This window comes from Sciurus carolinensis, chromosome 9 (genome assembly GCF_902686445.1).
Source record: "Sciurus carolinensis chromosome 9, mSciCar1.2, whole genome shotgun sequence".
Classification (NCBI taxonomy): domain Eukaryota; kingdom Metazoa; phylum Chordata; class Mammalia; order Rodentia; family Sciuridae; genus Sciurus; species Sciurus carolinensis.
The window spans coordinates 45,088,941-45,110,786 of NC_062221.1; positions in this window are offsets into that span (position 1 = coordinate 45,088,941).

The following is a 21,846-nucleotide window of genomic DNA, read 5'->3' on the forward strand; positions in this document are numbered from 1 at the left end:
GATTGTTTCTCTGAATGAAAGTCAATAGCCTCCTCCTTTGCTTGCTTTCTATTTCTGCTCCTTCGATCACTCCAGTTCTCTCATGTGTCTTCAACATCAGCTGTGATCAAGTATTTTGCCAGCATTTAACTTTACTCAGGTTACTTCCATATTAAAGGAAGCAAAGGAAAGAAAGAAGTAAAAAAGGGAAGAGAGGAAAGAAGGAGAAAGGAATTTTATCCAGGATCTCACCAGTTAATAAACTTGACAGATTAAAAGTTCTATTAGCATTTGTAGATTGAATGCTGAAAGAGTTATCAAATGTGACAAATCTTGATTCATGAGCTTCATGTTGTGAAAGAAGAAAGTTGTGCTATTCTTCTAGTACTGTAGGCATGAATTTTGATGATTCCTCAAAGGACATAACTGACCTAACCCATCAACCCATGTTTTGACAGCAAAGATCACATGCAAACATGATAAAGTAGAATGCACTTGTGTGCATGCTTCTTAATTAAATAATGCCATTTTTTTAAAAGTCTAGTCATATTGACAGAGAGAAAAGTCAAAAAGAACTCCTTTAGTTGAATTCTAAAAAATCTCCAACTTGTAAATTTGTTTTACTTTCTTTTTACCTTTTAAACATACAGGTTATGTACATTAGTATTTCATTTTCTTCAGATTTTATTAGCTTTCATTAGTTTAGTCTAGAAAAAAATTTATAGTTTACAAATTCTAAAAGTCTTTCGCTATTGGCAACTTGAAAAGTACTGATTTGCATTTTACATTAGTACCATTAATACACATCAAAATAGTATTTTGTAAATATTGATCATGTTTAATTACTTGGATCTACCTATTATTTCAAGAATTGTATTATTTCTTCATTCCAAAGGAAACAAATTTTAATTTTAACAATAGAGACAGGAACTATAAAGTTGCTCTACATGTGGATTCTTATAACACTTCATATTTGCTTTAAGAATAGATTGCTTTAAATTTTTTAAATATATAATAAGACCTGAAATTCATTATTTCATACACCAGATGTCACTGTTTCTCTATGCTAGTAAAATGACCCAACAAATTTTGGCAGTTAAAAAAAACCCAACTTAGCCTGTATTTCTAGTCTTAAATATTATACCCAACAGAAATGTACAAACATGCAAAACAAAAAATAAGAGCAAAATTGTTCATAGTTGCACTATTCTTAATCTCTCAAACTGGAAATTACCTAAATTCAAATCAAGGGTAAAATGGATACGTGTATTGGGTGTATTACACATACAATGGTATACTATGCAGCCCATGAAAAAATTATTACCACACACGACAAATCTCAAACATATGTTGTATGGAAGTCTGACAAAAGTATGTATTTTAGGATTCCATAAGTTTTATAAAGTTCAGAAACATGCAAAACTAATGTGTGGGATAAAAGTCAGATTACCTTTACCTTACCTTTAGGGAGGTTGTGGTTGGAAAAAAAAAGAGGACATTTCAGGGGTGCTGGTAATATTCTGTTCTTGTGTTGAATGGTAGTTACATAGGTTTGTTAGGTTTATAAAACTTGCTTGAGCTGCTCTTAACACAGTGTGTGTAATACTTCTGTATATGTGTGTTATACTTAAAAGTGTAATCAATTCAATTATGAACAATTATTTAAAATGAAGCTAATAGATGCCTTGAAGGCCTATTTAAAATATAATTAAGATTAAGTGATTAAATATATTGGATAAAAGGAAAGAATTCCCAAGATTTCCCCTTTATTTCATTTCAAATCCCTGAATATATTGATTTGATCACCATGACTGCTCCTTCTTGTGGTTTAAGAAAAATTTTTTCACCATGACTCCCAGTTCATCCAACTGGGATGTGTCAAGGAATGAAAGTGTCCTTCAATAATCATTCCTATTTTCCATGATCTCAACCATTTCCTCTCTGATCACCTTTTCTTCTCAGTATACCAACACATTTGTTTGTTCCATCTTCAAAAACATTTCTCTAACTCTTAGTACCCATCAGCTAGTAAGTTGTCATATTTCTTCTTTGAAAGCCATGTTTCCTTGGCTCCACATCCTCATGTCCTAAGCACATCTCTCAAGACATCACAGAATTCCATGAAAATTGCTTTCCCTATGGTCAGAAGAAGTTGCCATATTATAACTAGCCTTTGTGTTATTCCCTGAGACATTTCAAACTATCCTATTTCTGTAGGAAGAGAGAAGCTGTTTGGAACATTTTAAGTCCATATCAAATAAGTAAATATGAGTCCAATACAATAACTTTAGCCTATGTAATAATTTAAACAATATCGTTGGCTCTTTAGGTAAAAAAAGTTAGCTTTTCAGATATTTGTTCCCATCCCTATCACTTCTCTAAGATGACATCCAGGTACCATGTAATGTGTTTCATATTGTTTCTTGTTGGTAGCGAGGAAAAATGGCAAGTAGAGATACATTAGTCCAGTTAATGTTCTTGTGGGGAAGAACATGTTGGTACTTTTATCTTCTCTTTATTATACATCTTTTTAAATTAAAATGTATTGATAACCGATACATAAAACCAAATTATTTTATGTATTTATGCAGTATTATATGTTTTGGTACTTGAATCCATTGTGTAATATTTAAATTAGTGTAAACATATCTATTCCCTTGAACACATTATTTCTTCAGGATGAAAATATTCAAAATCCTTTCTTCTAGCTTCTTTGGAATACACAGTACATTATCATTAACAGTAGTCACCCTATGTACAATGGCACACCACAACTTCTTACTCCTAACTATAACTTAGTATATGTTGATCAAAATTCTCCTAACTCTCCTTTCTCCCTACTGTTCTCAACCTTTGGTAAACCACTGTTCAACTTCTCAATTTCTGAAATCAACTTTTGAGATTCCACATATTGAGTGATATCCTGTTTCTTGTCTTTCCGTGCTTGTCTTATTCCATTAACATAGTGACATGTAGTTCCATTTCTTGGTTGCAAATGACAGGACTTCATCTTTTCTAATGGCTAAGTAACATCCCATTGTGTATATGCACCACAGTTTCTTTAATCATCAGTTGATGGACACTATTGCTGTGTCCATTTCTTGACTATTGCAAATAGTGCTATGATGAACATAGGAGTGCAGATTTCTCTTCAACACACTAAATTCATTTTCTTTGGCTATATGCCCATGATGGAATTGCTGGATTATATGGTAGTTTGTTTCTAATATTTTGAGAGCCCTCCATACTGTTTTCCATAATAATAGTTTGCATTCCTATCAACAGTGTACATGGGTTCCTTTTCTCCACAGCCTCCTTTGTCACTTGTTATCTTTAGACTTTTTGATAATAACCATTTTTCCTGGGGTGAGATGGTATTTTGTGGTGGCTTTGATTTGCAGTTCTCTGATGATTAGTGATGTTGAGCATTTTTTCATATACCTGCTGGCCTTTCAAGAAATGTGTATTTAGATCTATTGCCCACTTTTTTCATTGGTTTATTTGGTTTTTGTTCTCTTATTTTGGAGTTTCCTATATATTCTGTATATTAATCCCTTTGCAGATGTACAGTTTATAAATACTTTATTTCATTCTATAGGATACTTTGCCTATCAAATTATGACTTCCCTAATGGCATTTATGTTTGAAATCAGTGTTTTTTCCATGAGTGCATTACTGTGTTCTAGGAGCTGTTTTGGAGATGAGTTGGAGGAGGGCAGAGAAAGTAGTATTGTTTGTCACCAATAGTAGATGTTATTGGTACTCATTTAATGTTAGATGTCCTATGTCACCAAGAATTGTTCAATATCCCATAAAAGCTTATAATATCCCACCACATATTTCTGAATGAAAAATCTCTTTGAAACAATCTATACCTGAAACCTAATTTGATTTATATGTTTGAAATGTATATTGCAAGGTTCAACATACACTGAATTCTTCAGGAAAGGGAAAGCAATAATTGTAAATAGAGAAATTTTCCAAGAGTGGTCACCATTGATGAAATTTACAGTATTAATACTACTTGTAATACTTGGCCTGACACTTTAACACTTTTCATCAGTTCACATTTAGTTACAGCATTCATGTTGATTGCATACACAGGTGCAAATATTCATCCACTTTATTATGTATTCTAGTAACTATGGTGACAGAACATTTACATATTGAAGTCCATATTATTTCTTATAAAATTATTTTATCCCTCCTTTAAATTTGATTCAAATGCATTGATTGATTTTAATTATTGTGTTGATAGGGTATATTTGATATGACTTTAATTTTCATGTGGAAGGACACTATTACAAAATATTGCTAAATGGGGAGCCATTGGATGTAATAGAGTTGAAAACCCCTACTATAATTTGTAGATGAGTTCGTCCCTGCTTAGGGAAGACCCAGTGGTGATCCCTGGCTGACCACTGCTATCTCCTATTTTCACAAATAATCTCTAATGAGGGTCAAAGGGAAGAAGAAAGACTAACTTGTAAAAGACTCTCATTTTAAAGCTGGAAAGACTCTTCAGTACTCAATTGCCTCTTCTCCTGAATGCCTAATGTATGCCGTAAAAAGAATATTGACAAGTCTACAAAATGTTGATCTCTTGTCCTCATCCCTTGCTTAATAACAATCACCATGCTCTTATTAGAAGCCAAACTCAATTTAACTTAAGCAGTTAATTGTCTAATAACTAAAAAAAGGAACAAAGTTCCGTTATGAATAAATAAGTCAAATAAAATTTTCTCTTAGTGCTGGACAATGTGTGAAAATCATTATCCACACCAGAAACAAATTTAAAAGTTGAATGCATTTGTTCATTTTATCCCTGATATGAAGGAAATACATATTATCATCTCTATTTTATGGATAAGAAAATTTAGGCACGGAGAAGTCAAATAACTTGCAAGTATCACCCAAATAACTCTTTTAATTGGAAGTAGAATTCCCAATATCTTGCTATGTCTAGAGAAATTCTTTCTATGTGAGTAAACATTATGTAGAAATCTAATACAAACAGAAAATTAGTGTAGAATATGTCTACTAAAATCATATTTAATATCAAGAGATGTGACTGAGTCTATTGTCATATAAAATGAGAACATAAAAGATAGCTGGTACTATGAAATCTCACTTCTCTTTTTTGCCTGTTGAGTATTTTCTTTGCAGGATTTTGTTCCACAGTCATATTGGAAGCATATTTAACAGTGTATGTTTGTATTTCTAGAAGTAAAGAATCCAAGCAGAGGCACATCCTTAATCCTGGGAGTAGCTTCGGAAAGTGCCTTTCTTCCTACTCTCCTTGGTTTGATCCCCAGAACCACGGGGGGAGAAAACAAGACCTGTCATTTTTTTCTGCAGATAGAAATTTACAAAAGAGACTACTAGAAAATTGCAAACTGAGCCATACATGACTGTCCAGTCAGCCACTTTCATCAAGATCTTTGAAAATTTATACCACTTTTCAAGTCATTTCTTTCTTTTTTCAATATCACACTTTCAAAAAAAAAAAAAAAAACACCTTAAATGAATTTCCCCACAAAGTGATATTTCAAGTATGACTTCAGGCAAAGACACTAATTTTTTATAAAAAATTTTAGTGAGAGTATCCATTAAGGACAAATTTGCATTGTGTACTATGTTTGGATATACTCAAAAGGAATGAAAGTAGACTCTTCCTTGACATTTTTGCCTAATTGAACACTTGGGTTATTTTCACATTTTGACTTGATTTGTCTTAAATGTCTTGGTCATAAAGTTGTTTGATTGAACTATAATTTTATTTGGAAGTGGAGTTTTATGCAAAATAGCTATGAACATTAAAAAAAACTAAAAAATGGTTTTTAACAATTATAAAAAATAATAGAAGGATTCCTCTGCCAAAGAATGATTCCTTTGCAACCTTCCTTTACAATTTTATCAAGTTTTCTTTCCCTCTTTTGGTAGGTACAACAAACTTTAGTTTATTGAATTTAGGTACAAACTATCTTTACCTTCAGTATTACTTATGTTAATGTGCCTTGGTTGCTTAGTTAACATGTTTTTTCCCTTAAGAATATTCTTTGGTTACCTTAAATTGAGATCCAACACATCATATTTTTTCCCATTAAAAAATCAGTTCAGAGCTTTCATGTTACAATTTTCAAGAAAAATCAAAATTGTTATGCAAAAGATAGATGCATTTATCCTTGACTTCTAAAGATAAGCTCAGATTGCTTCTTTCTTATTTTCCCAGGATTGTGACTACAGTGCTCCAATTGTACGGTATGAATCTTAGGGAGGTGCTGCCGATGTGACCTGGACCCACAATTGCTGTTCAGTCCTTTGTGCCTATAAAGAGAACAGAGAGTAAAAAAAAATAAAAAACCTCACTGTAAATATGACATTTCAATTGAAAAGTTTCTTTCTTGTTATCTAAAAATTTTAGTCAGGAACTCCTGGTGATATCTTGTGCTTTATATCATACTTATAATCAGTAATTTAATAAATCAAGGAAAGAATAAATAGAAATTTGATTGCCACTAATAGATTTCACCCATATTTACTAATAAAGATAAACAACAAAAAAATATTTTAAAGCTATAGAGGGCAAAAACATCAACAATTTAGCTAATTTTCCATCCATAGCCTAATTTTTTTTTCTCTCATCCCTACTTATTACTCACCCCCCAATACCAGTCTGGATTAAAAATAGCAAAGGAAAAATAATAAATAATATTCCAATGTATATGTAATACCATGATGAAAACATTGTTAAGTTAAACATTCTACTAGAATGTTGGCTTGAAAATTTTTCCTCATACAAATATATTACATTCTAACCAACACTATTTCCTTAAGATTTTATTTATTTTTCTTCAAATTTTGGCATTATTCCTACATCATTAGAAACCAAATTGCTATGTTTTATGTAGGAAAAGGCCTTTTATATCTGTTCAACTACAGTTTAACAACGAATTTCCAAACCCCAACTGTCACCCCATTCTGCTTTGTGTTTTTTCTCTCTTGAATCTGTTGATAATGTAGTAGGTGAATTTGCTAAACTAGTCTTTCTTACCTATGATTTTAAAAAATGGACAGATGATAAATTCACATGAATGCAATGACCTAGAATTCCTTGTACCCTCTTTTATAAACATGAGCAACGTTACTGAGCATCTGCACTTGCCACTGTGCTAAGCACTGAGTACTGAGAAGGGAGAAAAAGAATAGATTCTGCCCTCATGGATCTTAACTCTGTTGGAAAAGGCATGACCATCAAATAAACAAATAAGTATACAAGTACAAATGGTGATAAATTGTATGAATCACAAAGGAAAGAGGAAGAGAGGATTATGATAAGGTGGTCAGGGAAAGTTTCTCTAAAGCCAAGACCTGAAAGTCAAGGAAAAATCCACCATTCTAACAGAATAGGGCAAAGAAAGAACTGAAAGAGATGGAATATTACACCCAAAGACTCTCAGGCTGAAGGAAACTGAGCATCTACAAAACAAATTAAGTTTCTCTTGTCTCTCTTCCCAATATGAGACTAAGTAATTTGTAATATATAAACCCTGTTACTGTAAATTTTTTGGAGGATTCTGTATCATAGATTTTTTCAAAAAAAGAGTAATGTATTCTATCATTAATGTCTGTATAACAGCTCACATTTCAAAAAAAACACTTTGTGTAGCAGTTAATTATTCACCAACATGTAGTTTTTTCTGACTCACTAACTGGTTATTAGAAATTTCTGCCACTTAGATGACAAAAATTTTATAATAACTACTTGGAGACTTCCCCATTCCTCAAGGTATAGACTAAGTTCTAGGTAGCACTGTGGCAACAATGATATTAATAATACTAAAAACAATAACTGAGGAGGAAATCTGCTGCATGAATGAAGTTTGTAGCTCTGCATTGCTCTTAACCCAAACATGTCTCCAGGACTACTGGCCCTTGGTTAACTCCTGGTAAATAAGCTCTGACCTCTTGAGAGAGATTTCTCTTGGTTTTCTTGTAAGTGGACATATCATATATATATGTATTTGTATGTGTATATATGTGTGTGTGTGAGTATGTGTGTGTGTGTGAGTATGTGTGTGTGTGTGTGTGTGTATGCATATACCTGCCACTGGCCAAGACATTAACCATTTGATTAGATAGCTTGTGCTAAAAATGTAGCTTATGGTAAAAACATTCTTTTGATCTGAGTTATTGGAGTTGCTGTATCCAAGGTGAGTCACAGAGACATTGAACAACTACATGTCTGATCTCAACAGTGGACACTGAGGTTCTGGAAAGTTCCCCAAGTTAGCAAACTTTGATATGTATTGAAATATGCTATTTCTGAGAGACTAATCCCACCCTACTCTCCTGGGAGAGAATCTGTGGAAGTTTGCACTTTTTTTCCCAGACTTTATTCTATGAACATTTCCCTTTGATGATTTTAATCTCTTACCTTCTACTTAATAAATGGTAACTGTAAAAGGAACAACTTTTTTGAGTCATGAGAATAGCCTCAGGTGCCCCCAACACAGTACTTAACATTTATGTGTTGTTTATTATATTCCAGTCACATTTCAGCACTTCAGGTATATTAACTTTTAATCCACATAACCACTATTTGAAGTAGGGAATAAGATAACAGATGGTCCTTTACATACCATCATTTGGCTTATGAATTTTCAACTTCACAGTGGTTCAAAAAATTATATGCATTCAGTATAAATTACACTTCAAATTTTGAATTTTGAACTTTTCCCAGTCTAGCAATATGTGCTATGATACTCTCTTGAAGGCCTGCGCAGCAACAGCAAGAAACAATACCATCCATGTAGTCACAAAGGTAATTAACTGATAGAGTATTCTATATTCAGTAAATTTTGAGATATCTAACACTTTATTATAAAATAGGATTTATGTCAGATGATTTCACCCACAGGTGAATTCACATTAAGTATTTTGAGCACATTTAAGTTAGGCTAAGCTAAGTAGTGTTCAGTAGGTTAGATGTATTAAATGTACCATCAACTAACTGACTGTTTATACAGACTTGACCCCACTGTAAATTGAGATATATTTGTATTCCTATTTTTAAATGAGGAAAACAAGGCACAAAGGTTACTTGACTAAGGTCACAGAACCAGTAAGTGACAAATCCTAAACCCTAAATCTGAGGCACTCTTCCTCCCGAAGATGGATACTTAAGTGCTGGTTAAAGCAAGAAGGGTGTGAGGAAAGCCAAAGTCTTCTTGAATCACCTATTTGAGACAGTGTTCATCCAGGAGTCACCACCAGGTCTCAATGTTGTCTACTTGACTTCTCAGGTCAAGTCACACCCAACTGTTTCTCTACCTTCCAAGGGTCCTGGATAGTATGCACTTGTCTTTGTCACTATGGGTGAAGTTTACTTCCTAAGTACCTTCATGGGCACAAATGCTCAGACAAACAACATAGACATGCCTATTCTCCTGCCTATTCTCTTGCATTTATTTCTTTTGCATCTTACCCAGGAACTCTTCTCTATTTAGAATGGGACAGGAAGAAAGCTCACTATTCCTCAGGGCTTGTATATCTCATCTTACAGGTGAGGGAAATGAGGTTAAAAAATTAACTTTTTTTTTTTTTTTTTCCATTCAAATGTATATACTTGGTAAGTGGTAAAGATGAAATTTGAGCCTAGTCAGTCTAACACAATAACCAGTGCTGTTTGGTATGTGCCTTCAACTTATTTGATGCAGATAACATGCATTCTTCACAGAGATAAGCATTAGATAAGGATAGAATTGTTTCAGTAGAAAATAAAGGTACTATAAAACTAATTGGGCCATAACACTCCTTCCTGATTTTAGAATGTGCCTTCAAAAGGTGCTGTTCAGGAAAAACATCTCTATGGATCTCCATTCAAAAGAAGAAATTTTAAACTAGAAACAAAAGGAGGAGCTACAGAGTGAGAAGAATCTGGGCTATAGACAGGAAGGTCAAATAATGGCAACAGAGCTGTGTAAAAGTAAATTTATAAATATATCATGTGGGCCAGCAGTGGCAATCCTAGGACATGTGGAGATTGTCGAGACACAGAAAGCTAACAAAGAAAGATCTTGACAGCTTTGACTCCAGAGTAATTTTTGGAAAGTAGACTTCAGTTGCCCAAGAGAAGGGCCTGCTTGGTCATAAGGAGAAAACCCCAATACCAACCATGGTCTAGTTTTATGTATTTGAGTGTACTTGTACATAGTAAAATGAGTATTAACTTTTAAATTAAAGCATCAAATAGATAAAAGCCAATGAGATTATTATAATAGCTGCTTTATTAACAATTTGCAGGTCCTATTATTTTTTGTTTATATCACTGATTCTTATTTTATTTATTTGCTTATAGAAATGTAATTTCCATCAAAGCAAATAACCTATCTATCATGTTGACTGCTATCCAGTGACTAAAAGGTAAATTGATTCTGAGAAAAAAAGAGGTTCAATAAATAATTATTTGTTAGTTGACCTAATGATTGACCAAATAAAAAACCAGTGTTCCAGGAATTGGTCCTGATCCATGTAAGAGGGAAATCAAAACAGAGGGTATTGAAAATAAGAGAAAAGTAGTAATGTTCCAATGCTTGTTAAAGGGAGGACAGGCTGACTCAACCTTGCCAAGACATTGAGATGCAGATGGATGATAAAAGTTTCACAGCCTTGAGAAAAGTCATTACATGGCCCAGTTACAGTACAGTGACTTGAGCTGATTTACCAGAGAGGAGAATGACTGTGTCCTAAGACCAAAGCATACAGGGGCTCAGTAAAACATTCATGGATAAGTGTGAGCCACTTTAAGAGAGAAAAATCTGTATTAGAAGGAGCCATGTCTAATGACCAGAGACATGAGAATATTGGAGTCACTCACACAGAGAAATTCATATTGAAGTCATAGTAAGGAACAAAATGGTACTCTGCCAGGTATGGAAGGGATTGGAACATTAGCCTTCCTGAAAATATTTATTGAGGGCCTTAGACAGAGACAATTATGCATTACTACTGTTTTTCTTTTTCAGTGAGCTATCAACATTCATGACTTTTTTTCATTCCTTCAAGTTGAGAGACAATGGGGGTATGCCAATTAAATTACTTGGTCCCTTATGAGAAGGGATCTAAGTCATGGATTCAAATCTCATTAATGACTTTAAAGACTGTTTTTACCTAATATGGGTAGTTTCCTTCATTTTCTTCCTCCTTCTTCCTCCCATCTTTCATGTACATGTGTAAAATAGCACCCAGAATACAGAAATCCAGAAACCTTCTGTGGTGAATCTTGGAGGTGGGTATGACCTTCCTCTTCTCTCCCTTTCTAAATTAGCTGCATATTTTGGAAAATAAGTAAACTAGCAATGTTATGAAATAATGGAGGGTTTTGTTGATATCTTGGGAGAAAATTTGAAGGAGCCCCTGCCTTCTGAAACCAGAATGGAATTTTAGCCAGTAAGCTGACATTAATACCTCACTCAGTCTTCAGTTACTTCCTGGAGTCAACACACAATTGGGCCACAAAGTCATTTCCCACTGTGCTCTAAGGACATAATTTCTGCAGGGTCCCAGCTATCTGTTTTAGATCTATCAGTGTTCAAGATAAGCAAAATTGAATGCTTATAGATGACCTAATTGAATGTGTGCTCCTAATCTACTTCAAGTGCAGTCTCTTGTGGCATATCACTCTGTTCTCTCATTTGAAGTCTGCTTCATCCATCCCAAGCTATCTCCCATCTTCCTGATGTTGACCATCCTCAAAACCCTTTCTTCTTTTCTCCCTGGGGTCTTATTCCACTGTGAAATACTTATTTTCCCCTGCATATTCAGTCTCTTCACAGAAAGTTCCCTATTTCTTGTTTAAAGTTTCTCAAAGATGATTTCAGGCTACTTGTGGATAAATATTAAATTTTTATAGTAATATTTTAAACAACATAGTCATATTTGCACACATACTGTCACTTTAAAGAAGTATTTTGAAAAAAAAATAAAAAGGAAGATGGTAAAAAGCTGATTTAAAAAAAAAAACAAACAAGGAAATAATCGTATATGCAGAAAGTAGAAATGACAAAATTCCTGGATGAATGAACTTTAAGAGCTACATTAATGTAAATTTGATGTTCCATTGAAAACTCCAATTTCACTGCCATTTTCTCCAGTTTGTGCTCTGCTTTCTTTTGTGTTCCAGTTACCACAGGGCCAGGAGGTGTCAAGGTATAAGCTGAATTCTCTCATTATCCTGTCCAGATTTTGAATTCGCCTTTCTTCTATTCTCTGAAGTTTAGATCTTCAAACCATAACACTCCATAAGCCTCATTTTTTTCTGCTGTAGATTATGTCCTTCTGTTCAATCTCTTTACAGTCACAGAGATCTTGAGCATCCAGCTCACTGTTACATTCATTTAGTTAGTGTATATGTGATTGTGTACTGTTAAAAGTAACATATTCTTATTGTGAAAATTAGAAAAATATATAAATTACCACTGTTAACATTATTAATGTATTGTTATTTTTCAGTTTTTTAAATACTTTATCACTTAACAGCATATCTTAAAATATTTTAGATGCTATGCTATCTTTATGGCATGATAAAACTAATTCTTAATAGCCTAGTATAAATATGTATCACATTTAACTGTCTCCCTATTGTTGGACACTTGGGTAATAATAAACTTTTATTATTATTATTACAATGTACATTTTTAGCATAATTCATCCTATCAGTTTGAATTATTCCATTAGGCTGGATTCCCTCAAGAGGCGTTTTTAGGTCAAAGGTCATGAAAAACTTGAAGTGTAACTGGATAAACTGAGGACTCCCCACCAGCACTCATAAATAACAAAAGGTGGTCAGAATGTGACTAAAAACCTTGGCTTTGGAGCTTTTGTTATCTAAAGCTATTCCACCAGTTCTCAGGCTTTTATTATGCTGAGTAGGCCATGTGAACTGAGGGGATTTTTAGAGAAACCTAGAGTTAGAGACCCTGGGAGGAGTAGCAACAAAAGTAAGAAAGGGGAAGAGAGGATAGAACCAGGGGTAGTGAAACATGGCGAGAATGAACAGGAATGGTTAGAGAGATGTAATAGGATTTAGGGGAAACCTTTTATATGGAACCTACATTCTCTTTCACAAAAAGCTTGTAATGTTTGTTCACACTCTGTCTTCAAGAAGTTCAGGCAGGTCACATGGAAATTTACAGAGGCTAGTACACAAAAGCTTATAAATGCAAACTTCAAAAGAATTTCTGCAAAGCTTGAGTGCTATGAAACTATAAAGCAGGCATCTGGGTTAAGGCTATAAGCTTTTGGAACACAAAAAGCCCTAAAAGAGGCTTTTAGCTGTTGCCTAGTGGCTTTGAATTTGGAGGGTGCAGGGATGGAGGTGGGGCAGGATTCGTGGAAAGCCTTGAAATATGTTCCAAGTTTATATCTTTGAGAAAAGTAACTATGAATACATGTAATTTTCAGCTACACCCTTCTCAAATTAAAAAAAAAAGTGATAATTCCTAACAGTCTAACATTTTTAATAAGCTCATAGACTCAACTACCTGGGTTTAAATCCAAAACAACGGAAGATCCAGAATGAGAAAAAAAAAATACAGATTTTTCTATGTAACAAAGGAGAGAACTGATAAGATAGTCCAGGAGTGGAAGCTGTTTTTAATTTCAGAATCATGTATATGTCACACATATTTTTCAACAATAAAATATCAGAATACAGCATGCCAAAAAATTTAAATGAGTTAAAATAAATTGAGCACATATTCAGTTGTTATCACAGCTGTCTTACATGTTATTTCAAATGATTTTAAAACACAATATATACTTGAATCTTAAGGAAAACAAATAGAAAAAAAAAAGAAATTCAGAGATACTCTTGTTAGTACCTGTGTTACTGTCATTGTTTAAGTATTTGGAATATTGGTATTGTTATTTTAAAACTCTCACACATTATATATGTACACACGTATGGTAGTATAAAGCAAACATATAATTTTATCATTAGAAAGCAAAGTTTTTCAATGCAATAGAAAAGATGCACATATACAAAATTCAAATAATTTAGTAAAATAAACTATGAATTTATGGCTTGCTTATTTCTAACATAGTACCATTTTCCATACATGGAACTAAAAAGCAATAAATAAATACTGCCCTAGATCAAAACAGGCATCTTGTGAGATACACACACATACACACACACACACACACGCGCGCGCGCACATGAGGTTGCTAATGATATCCAAAAGAAACTCATGGGTCAGTTTTGATGATTACTAAGACAGGAACTCATTACTATAATAATAAAAAAGCAAATATTTGTTTTGCTTTTCTTGTTCGGACTATATATCAGAATACTCAAAGAAATGATGACATTTCTGACATTTCTTCCTTATAGACATAATGAATAGTAAATTAAGGAAGAATTTTAAAACTGAAACATCATCATTTTATAACACATAATGAAATTGATAAATGCTAAAACTATTAGATGAAATATTAAGGAGAAAAAAAATTAAAGGGTGGATGACAATACTCAATCCACACCTTGACTCAGAGCAATAGAGTCAGCTGTCTAGGTGGAGACCTCTGAAACCATGAGTTCCAAATAAACTTTTCTTCCTCTAAAATTGTTCTCATCAGCCTTTTGGTCACATGAGTGAAAAGTTGACTACAATTAATATGCGAGGGGCTATTTTTGAATGGTGTATAACTTTTATTGCCAATTTGTATCAATCTGAGTTCTATCAAAAGAAAACAATAATTTGAATAGAAAATGTTTAATATAAAGAATTAACAACATAGGGGATTAGAGTAATAAGAGATTGGCTACTAATAAGTAAATTTTTTTAATAATTTAGGAATAGCAAATTTAAGAAGCATCTAACATTATCACGAGGGATGAGCTCAAGCACCCAGGGAGCTCTCACTTTCCACCCAGATATGAATGGCATGTGTAGGTACTGAGTTCGATTCTCAGAACCACATATAAATAAATAAATAAAATAAAGGTAAGGTGTCCATCTAAAACTAAAAAAAAGAGGAAGTAACGAGGTTTTGACATTTTGTCTTCTTTGCAAATTAACAAGTTAGCCTGTAAACAATTTGTAAATGCTGGCAGAAAACATGAGATGCAGGAGTCAAAAACAGAGGACTTAGTTTCTGAATGCACAGAATGGAAAGGTGTCTTTTTGGAGGTGATTCATCACAAACCTTCTAAACAAGGGACAAGGGAAGCTGTTGGCCACCAGGTGATGATGACCAACGTTCCCTGAAGGAGCTGGACACCAGAGAAACTGAAAGTGCTGCAAGAACTTGGAGCTAGAGAAAGCCTCACATCCTACAGTACCACAGGGGAACCTAGGTGCACGGCAGGAGCACATGGAAAGCCATCAGGCATGGAAACGGGAAGCACCGCATTTTGTCTTTGCAATGTCTCACCAATGCCTTCAACTGACAACACTTCAGTGCTGACTTCCAAAAGATGACATTTACAGGGCTCAGATCCATTATGACAGAGCAGGCAAATATATGAATTTGGAACTAAGAGCAGATAAACTGCCAGTCCAGAGGTTTATACTTCAGCCTTTCTTTTCATGTTTGATGAAGTTTACAAAGAACATCTTTCTCTAATACTTTTGAATATGCTGATCCAAGTAGACCTACTTATATCATAGCCAAGACACGCTGTGAGTTCTTTCTTTCTCTGAGTTTATACTCAAAGTTAGTAGCCTGTCGATCATTCAATTAACTTTTTTGGGTCAACAGTACAGGTAAAGAATATGTTATCATAAAAAACTCAAATAAATTTATAAAACTTTACATTTATTTCCTATTGGTAAGAAGTGTGATAGTTTATTCTGTTTTTTTGGAAAGAATGCCCTAGCTCACCCTATGCTACGCTAAAAACTTCAATGAAGTATCATGTTCCTGAAACATTAATAGGACTTATCTCTAATCTATTAGAGTGCATGTCTCAACAAGGCATCTGGAGTACTTACCATTTCTTCCTTCTCAGGTCCAAATTACATTATGTGATAAATTCAATGAACCAATTTATTCTGTTGTGTACATTATCCAAATTTGTACTGAGAACAGAAGAATCACAAGACAGAGAGCAGGAAAGTTACCATAGCACTGACTACCAATATACATTATTGTCCATTCAATGAATGCCTATTGTACCTGATGTCCCACTTATTATGGTAGTAGAAAAAATTAATTGTCTAGGTTAAGAACTCTTTAATCTACTGTAGGATACCACAGCTGGCACAGTAGATACAATTAGATTTCATTTTATGCTTCTGTACAACCTTTAAGCATATCAAAATCTCTATCATGCAATAGGGCAAATAAGCTACTTAGGCAAACCAAGAGGACTCAAGGAAATTTGGGCATTCAAATTTTTCAACTGCATCTATCAAGATATCCCAGTCACAACTATTGGAGTCCTACTTCTCTATCTAAATCCTGAATTTTGATGTAGGAAATCCACATAAAACCTGAATCAGCCTTTTCTGAACTTCTTAAAATTAAGCCTTAGGTTTAATTTTCAGTCTTGTCCATCCTCTAACTGAATATGAGTGGTTTCTTTAAATGGCACCAAGGAAACCCTGTGACTCCTACAATTAGTTTTTGGTTATTGATTAATAGATTTCAATCTGTCACTTTCTCTATCTTCAATACATAAATGGCACTCAGTAATAGCCATCCAATTCCAGTGTTCAGAAAAGTCTTTTACCCCAACTTCTAAAATTCCTGAGATAGTACACCAACTGATACATCTCCTTCTATCATCCCAGTTTATCATAGGGGAAAGTTTTAGCAATCACAATGCTATAAAATACTAATCTCCCACTCCTGATGGGGTACCCTTTGCGATCCAGCTGTGAGCACTGCAATTGTAGAATATGAGACATAGCATCTGCTTCTCAGGACAACTGCTGTCACTAATTGTCATAGCTCATGTTAAAAGCAGAGTCTGGAGCAAAGATTTGTGTCCAGATCTTTATTGAATAAGAAGAAAGCACTTAGAAGAGAACAAGGTAAACCCCTGGGAAATGGCTAAGTAAAAACTGTGCTCCTGGATGGAGACTAACTTCCATCTGATGCCCAAGGAAGTTCTGGAAAAACTTTTAATCTATTTGCTAGTCAGTCATTAGGTTGGTCAAAGCCTGTCTCCCACACTGGTGTGTGGGTGGATGGTAATGAAAGACACAGACTCCTAAGAAGGCAACTCTCATTTTGCCAGTGGCAATTCTCTAAGAGGACAGAGCTATAAGTCAGCCAACACTCACAGCTCATAAAGGATGCATGCACCAGTGACAAATATTATCTGTGCAGAACTCCAACAGGGAAAAAATGTAATACTTAAGATTGTCTTTGAATACCTCAACAAGGAAAAATAAGGGAGGGGGAAAACATGAGGATGCAAGGCAAGAAAAGAAAAGAAGGAAAGAAAAGATGAAGGAGTGAAGGAAAGAAAGGAAAAAGCTAATGGTAGAAGGACATGCAAAAAACAAAGCAGCGGGAATTTGAAAGTCTTTGAAGTAGAGTAAATGGTATATAGGGCTTCAATATATTACTTTATTTGTGTGTTTTAATTTCTGTAATAAAAAAATTCCCTTTTCTTTTAAAGCCTTCTCCAGTGTTTTCTAAGTGCATAATTTGGGGTAAGTTAATTAATTTCTCTGTGATTCATTTTTGTGATCTGTAAAATGCAGATGATACTAATAAATATAGGGTTGTATTTAGAAATAAGTGAACTAATACATGTAAAGTATTAGAATAGTTTGTAATGAGCACAAAACAGTCAATGCTATTAGTGCTGTTTGTTGTTTTAGGGCTACCCCACACTCATTTGTCCTATGAGTGGAGCCGTAGACTATCTGGTGGTCAGGAAGACATTCTCAGGCCCCTACCTGCATCTACAATGTATATTGTCCATGAATTTCCAGAATTCATTATTGTCTGGAAAACCTGCCTGTTAACCTAGACAGAAGACTATGCTCTAGGTTGATGATTACCTTTTGAAGTTAGGAGTGCTAAATTCAAGATTATGAGGAAGTAGAAATAAATATTGTGGCAGGCTCTTTCCACGGGGCAATCCAAGATGGGGGACTAGAGGGTGACTGCATCCCCAGTCGCTCCAGAACCCAGGAGTTAAGAAGGGAAGGCATTGAGAGACTCGGACTAAAATAGAGCCACCGGTGAGTCTGCCCACTGGGTAAAGCTCGGCCCAGGTGGCAAGCCCAGATAGAGGTGGCTTATCGGAGCAGGGCAGGGCAGCTAGAGTTTTCCACAGGCAGCCCTGTGCACTCCGGCGGTGGGTCCCCCCCACACAGCCAGCTTCTCCAGGTTCTCGGAGCAGGCCCCCAGTGAGAACCTTTCCGCACAGAGCCAGCTCCAAGCCCTGGAACCAGTAGGGGGCTAGGGGCAGCTTTCTTCGGAAGCACAGCATTATCAAGTTCCTCCAAGACTTTAGGCTACTGAAGGCTGGGAGGTGATACACTGGAAATCTACCGGGACACTATAAGCCAATAGCAGAAAACTGCAATATCTCAGGGTCCCACTGACAGCTGACCAATATGAGAAAACAAGGGAAGAAAATGTCCCAGACAAACCTAGATACTACATCAATAAAACCCAATGACAGCACAGCAGAAGAAATGTCAGAAAGGGAGTTCAGAATGTACCTAATTAAAACAATCAGGGAAGCAAATGAGGAGATGAAAGAGCAAATGCAGGCATTGAAGGAGGAGATGAAAGAGCAAATGCAGACATTAAATGATCGCACCAATTAACAGTTAAAAGACCAAATACGGGAAGCAAGAGATCATTTCAATAAAGAGTTAGAGATACTGAAAAAAAACCAAACTGAAATACTTGAAATGAAGGAAACAATAAACCAAGTTAAAAACTCCATAGAAAGCATAACCAATAGGATAGAACACCTGGAAGACAGAAGCTCAGACATTGAAGACAAATTATTTAATCTTGAAAACAAAGTTGGCCAAACAGAGAAGATGGTAAGAAATCATGAACAGAATCTACAAGAATTATGGGATGTCATGAAAAGGCCAAATTTGAGAATTATTGGGATTGAGGAAGGCTTAGAGAAACAAACCAAAGGAATGAACAATCTATTCAATGAAATAATAACAGAAAATTTCCCAAATCTGAAGAATGAAATGGAAAACCAAGTACAAGAGGCTTAAGAACTCCAAATATACAAAATTACAACAGACCCACACCAAGGCACATTATTATGAAAATACCTAACATACAAAATAAAGACAGAATTTTAAAGGCCTCGAGAGAAAAGAATCAAATTACATGCAGAGGAAACCAATAAGAATATCAGCAGATTTTTCAATCCAGACCCTAAAAGCTAGAAGGGCCTGGAACAACATTTACCAAGCCCTGAAAGAAAATGGATGCCAACCAAGAATCTTATACCCAGCAAAACTTACCTTCAAATTTGACGATGAAATAAGATCCTTCCATGATAAACAAAAGCTAAAGGAATTTACAAAAAGAAAGCCAGAATTACAGAACATTCTCAGCAAAATATTCCATGAGGAAGAGATGAAAAACAAAGATGCAAATCAGCAACAGGAGGCGCTAGTCTAAAGGAATAGCCAAATAAAGGAGAAACCAAATCATGTCAAAAAACAAAAATGAGTCAAATGACCGGAAATACAAATCATATCTCAATAATAACCCTGAATGTTAATGGCCTGAACTCATCAATCAAAAGACATAGACTGGCAGACTGGATTAAAAAGAAAAATCCAACAATATGCTGCATACAAGAGACTCATCTCATAGAAAGAGATACCCATAGACTAAAGGTGAAAGGATGGGGAAAAACATACCAAGAACAAGGACACAGCAAAAAAGCTGGAGTATCCATCCTCATTTCAGATAATGTGGACTTCAAGCCAAAACTAGTCAGAAGGGATAAAGAAGGACATTACATGCTGCTTAAGGGAAGCATAAATCAGCAAGACTTAACAATCATAAATATCTATGCCGCGAACATTGGCTCATCCATGTACGTCAAACAAATCCTTCTCAATTCCAGAAATTAAATAGACCCCAACACAATAATACTAGGCGATTTTAACACACCTCTCTCACCACTGGATAGATCATCCAAACAAAAATTGAATAAAGAAACCATAGATCTCAATAACACAATCAATAATTTAGACTTAACATACATATATAGAATATACCATCCAACAAAGAACGAATACACTTTCTTCTCAGCAGCACATGGATCCTTCTCTAAAATAGACCATATTTTATGCCACAAAGCTACTGTTAGCAAATACAAGAAGATAGAGATACTACCTTGTACTCTATCAGATCATAATGGATTGAAATTAGAAATAAATGACAGAATAAAAAACAGAAACTTCTCCAATACCTGGAGATTAAATAATACACTATCATATGATGAATGGATAACAGAAGACATCAGGAGGGAAATAAAAAAATTCTTAGAAGTAAACGAGAACAAAGACACATCATATCAAAATCTCTGGGACACTATGAAAGCAGTACTTAGAGGAAGATTTATTTCATGGGGCGCATTCAAAAAAAGAAGTAGAAATCAACAAATAAACGACTGAACACTACAGCTCAAAGCGCTAGAGAAAGAAGAGCAGACCAATACCAAAAGTAGTAGAAGACAGGAAATAGTTAAAATCAGAGCCGAAATCAACGAAATTGAAACAAAAGAAACAATTGGAAAAATTAACAAAATAAATAGTTGGTTCTTTGAAAAAATAAATAAAATTGATAAACCCTTAGCCACACTAACAAAGAGAAAGAGGGAGAAAACTCAAATTACTAAAATTCGGAATGAACAAGGAAACATCACAACAGACACGAGTGAAATACAAAACATAATTAGAAGCTATTTCGAAAATCTATACTCCAACAAAACAGAAAACCTTGAAGACATCAACAAATTTCTAGAGACATATGAGTTACCTAAACTGAATGAGGAGGACATATACAACTTAAATAAATCAATTTCAAGCAATGAAATAGAAGAGGTCATCAAAAGCCTACCAACAAAGAAAAGTCCAGGACCAGATGGGTTCTCAGCCGAGTTCTACAAAACCTTTAAAGAAGAGCTCATTCCAATACTCCTCAAACTATTCCATGAAATAGAAGAGGAGGGAACCCTCCCAAACTCGTTCTATGAAGCCAATATCACCCTGATACCTAAACCAGACAGAGACACATCAAGGAAAGAAAATTTCAGACCAATATCCTTAATGAACATCGACTCAAAAATTCTCAACAAAATTTTAGCAAATCGCATGCAAATATATATTAAAAAGATAGTGCACCATGATCAAGTGGGTTTTATCCCAGGGATGCAAGGTTGGTTCAACATTCGGAAATCAATAAATGTCATTCACCATATCAACAGACTTAAAGTTAAGAATCACATGACTATTTCAATAGATGCAGAAAAAGCATTCGATAAAATACAGCATCCCTTCATGCTCAAAACACTAGAAAAAATTGGGGTAGTGGGAACATTACTTTACATTATAAAGGCCATCTACGCTAAGCACATGGTCAATATCATTCTAAATGGTGAAAAACTGAAAGCGTTCCACCTAAAAACTGGAACAAGGCAGGGATGCCCTCTTTCACCACTTCTATTCAACATTGTCCTTGAGACTCTAGCCAGAGCAATTAGACAAACCAAAGAAATTAAAGGAATACGAATAGGAAAAGAAGAACTCAAACTATCCCTGTTCGCTGATGACATGATTATATATTTAGAGGAACCTGGAAATTCCACCAGAAAACTTTTAGAACTCATAAGTGAATTCCGTAAAG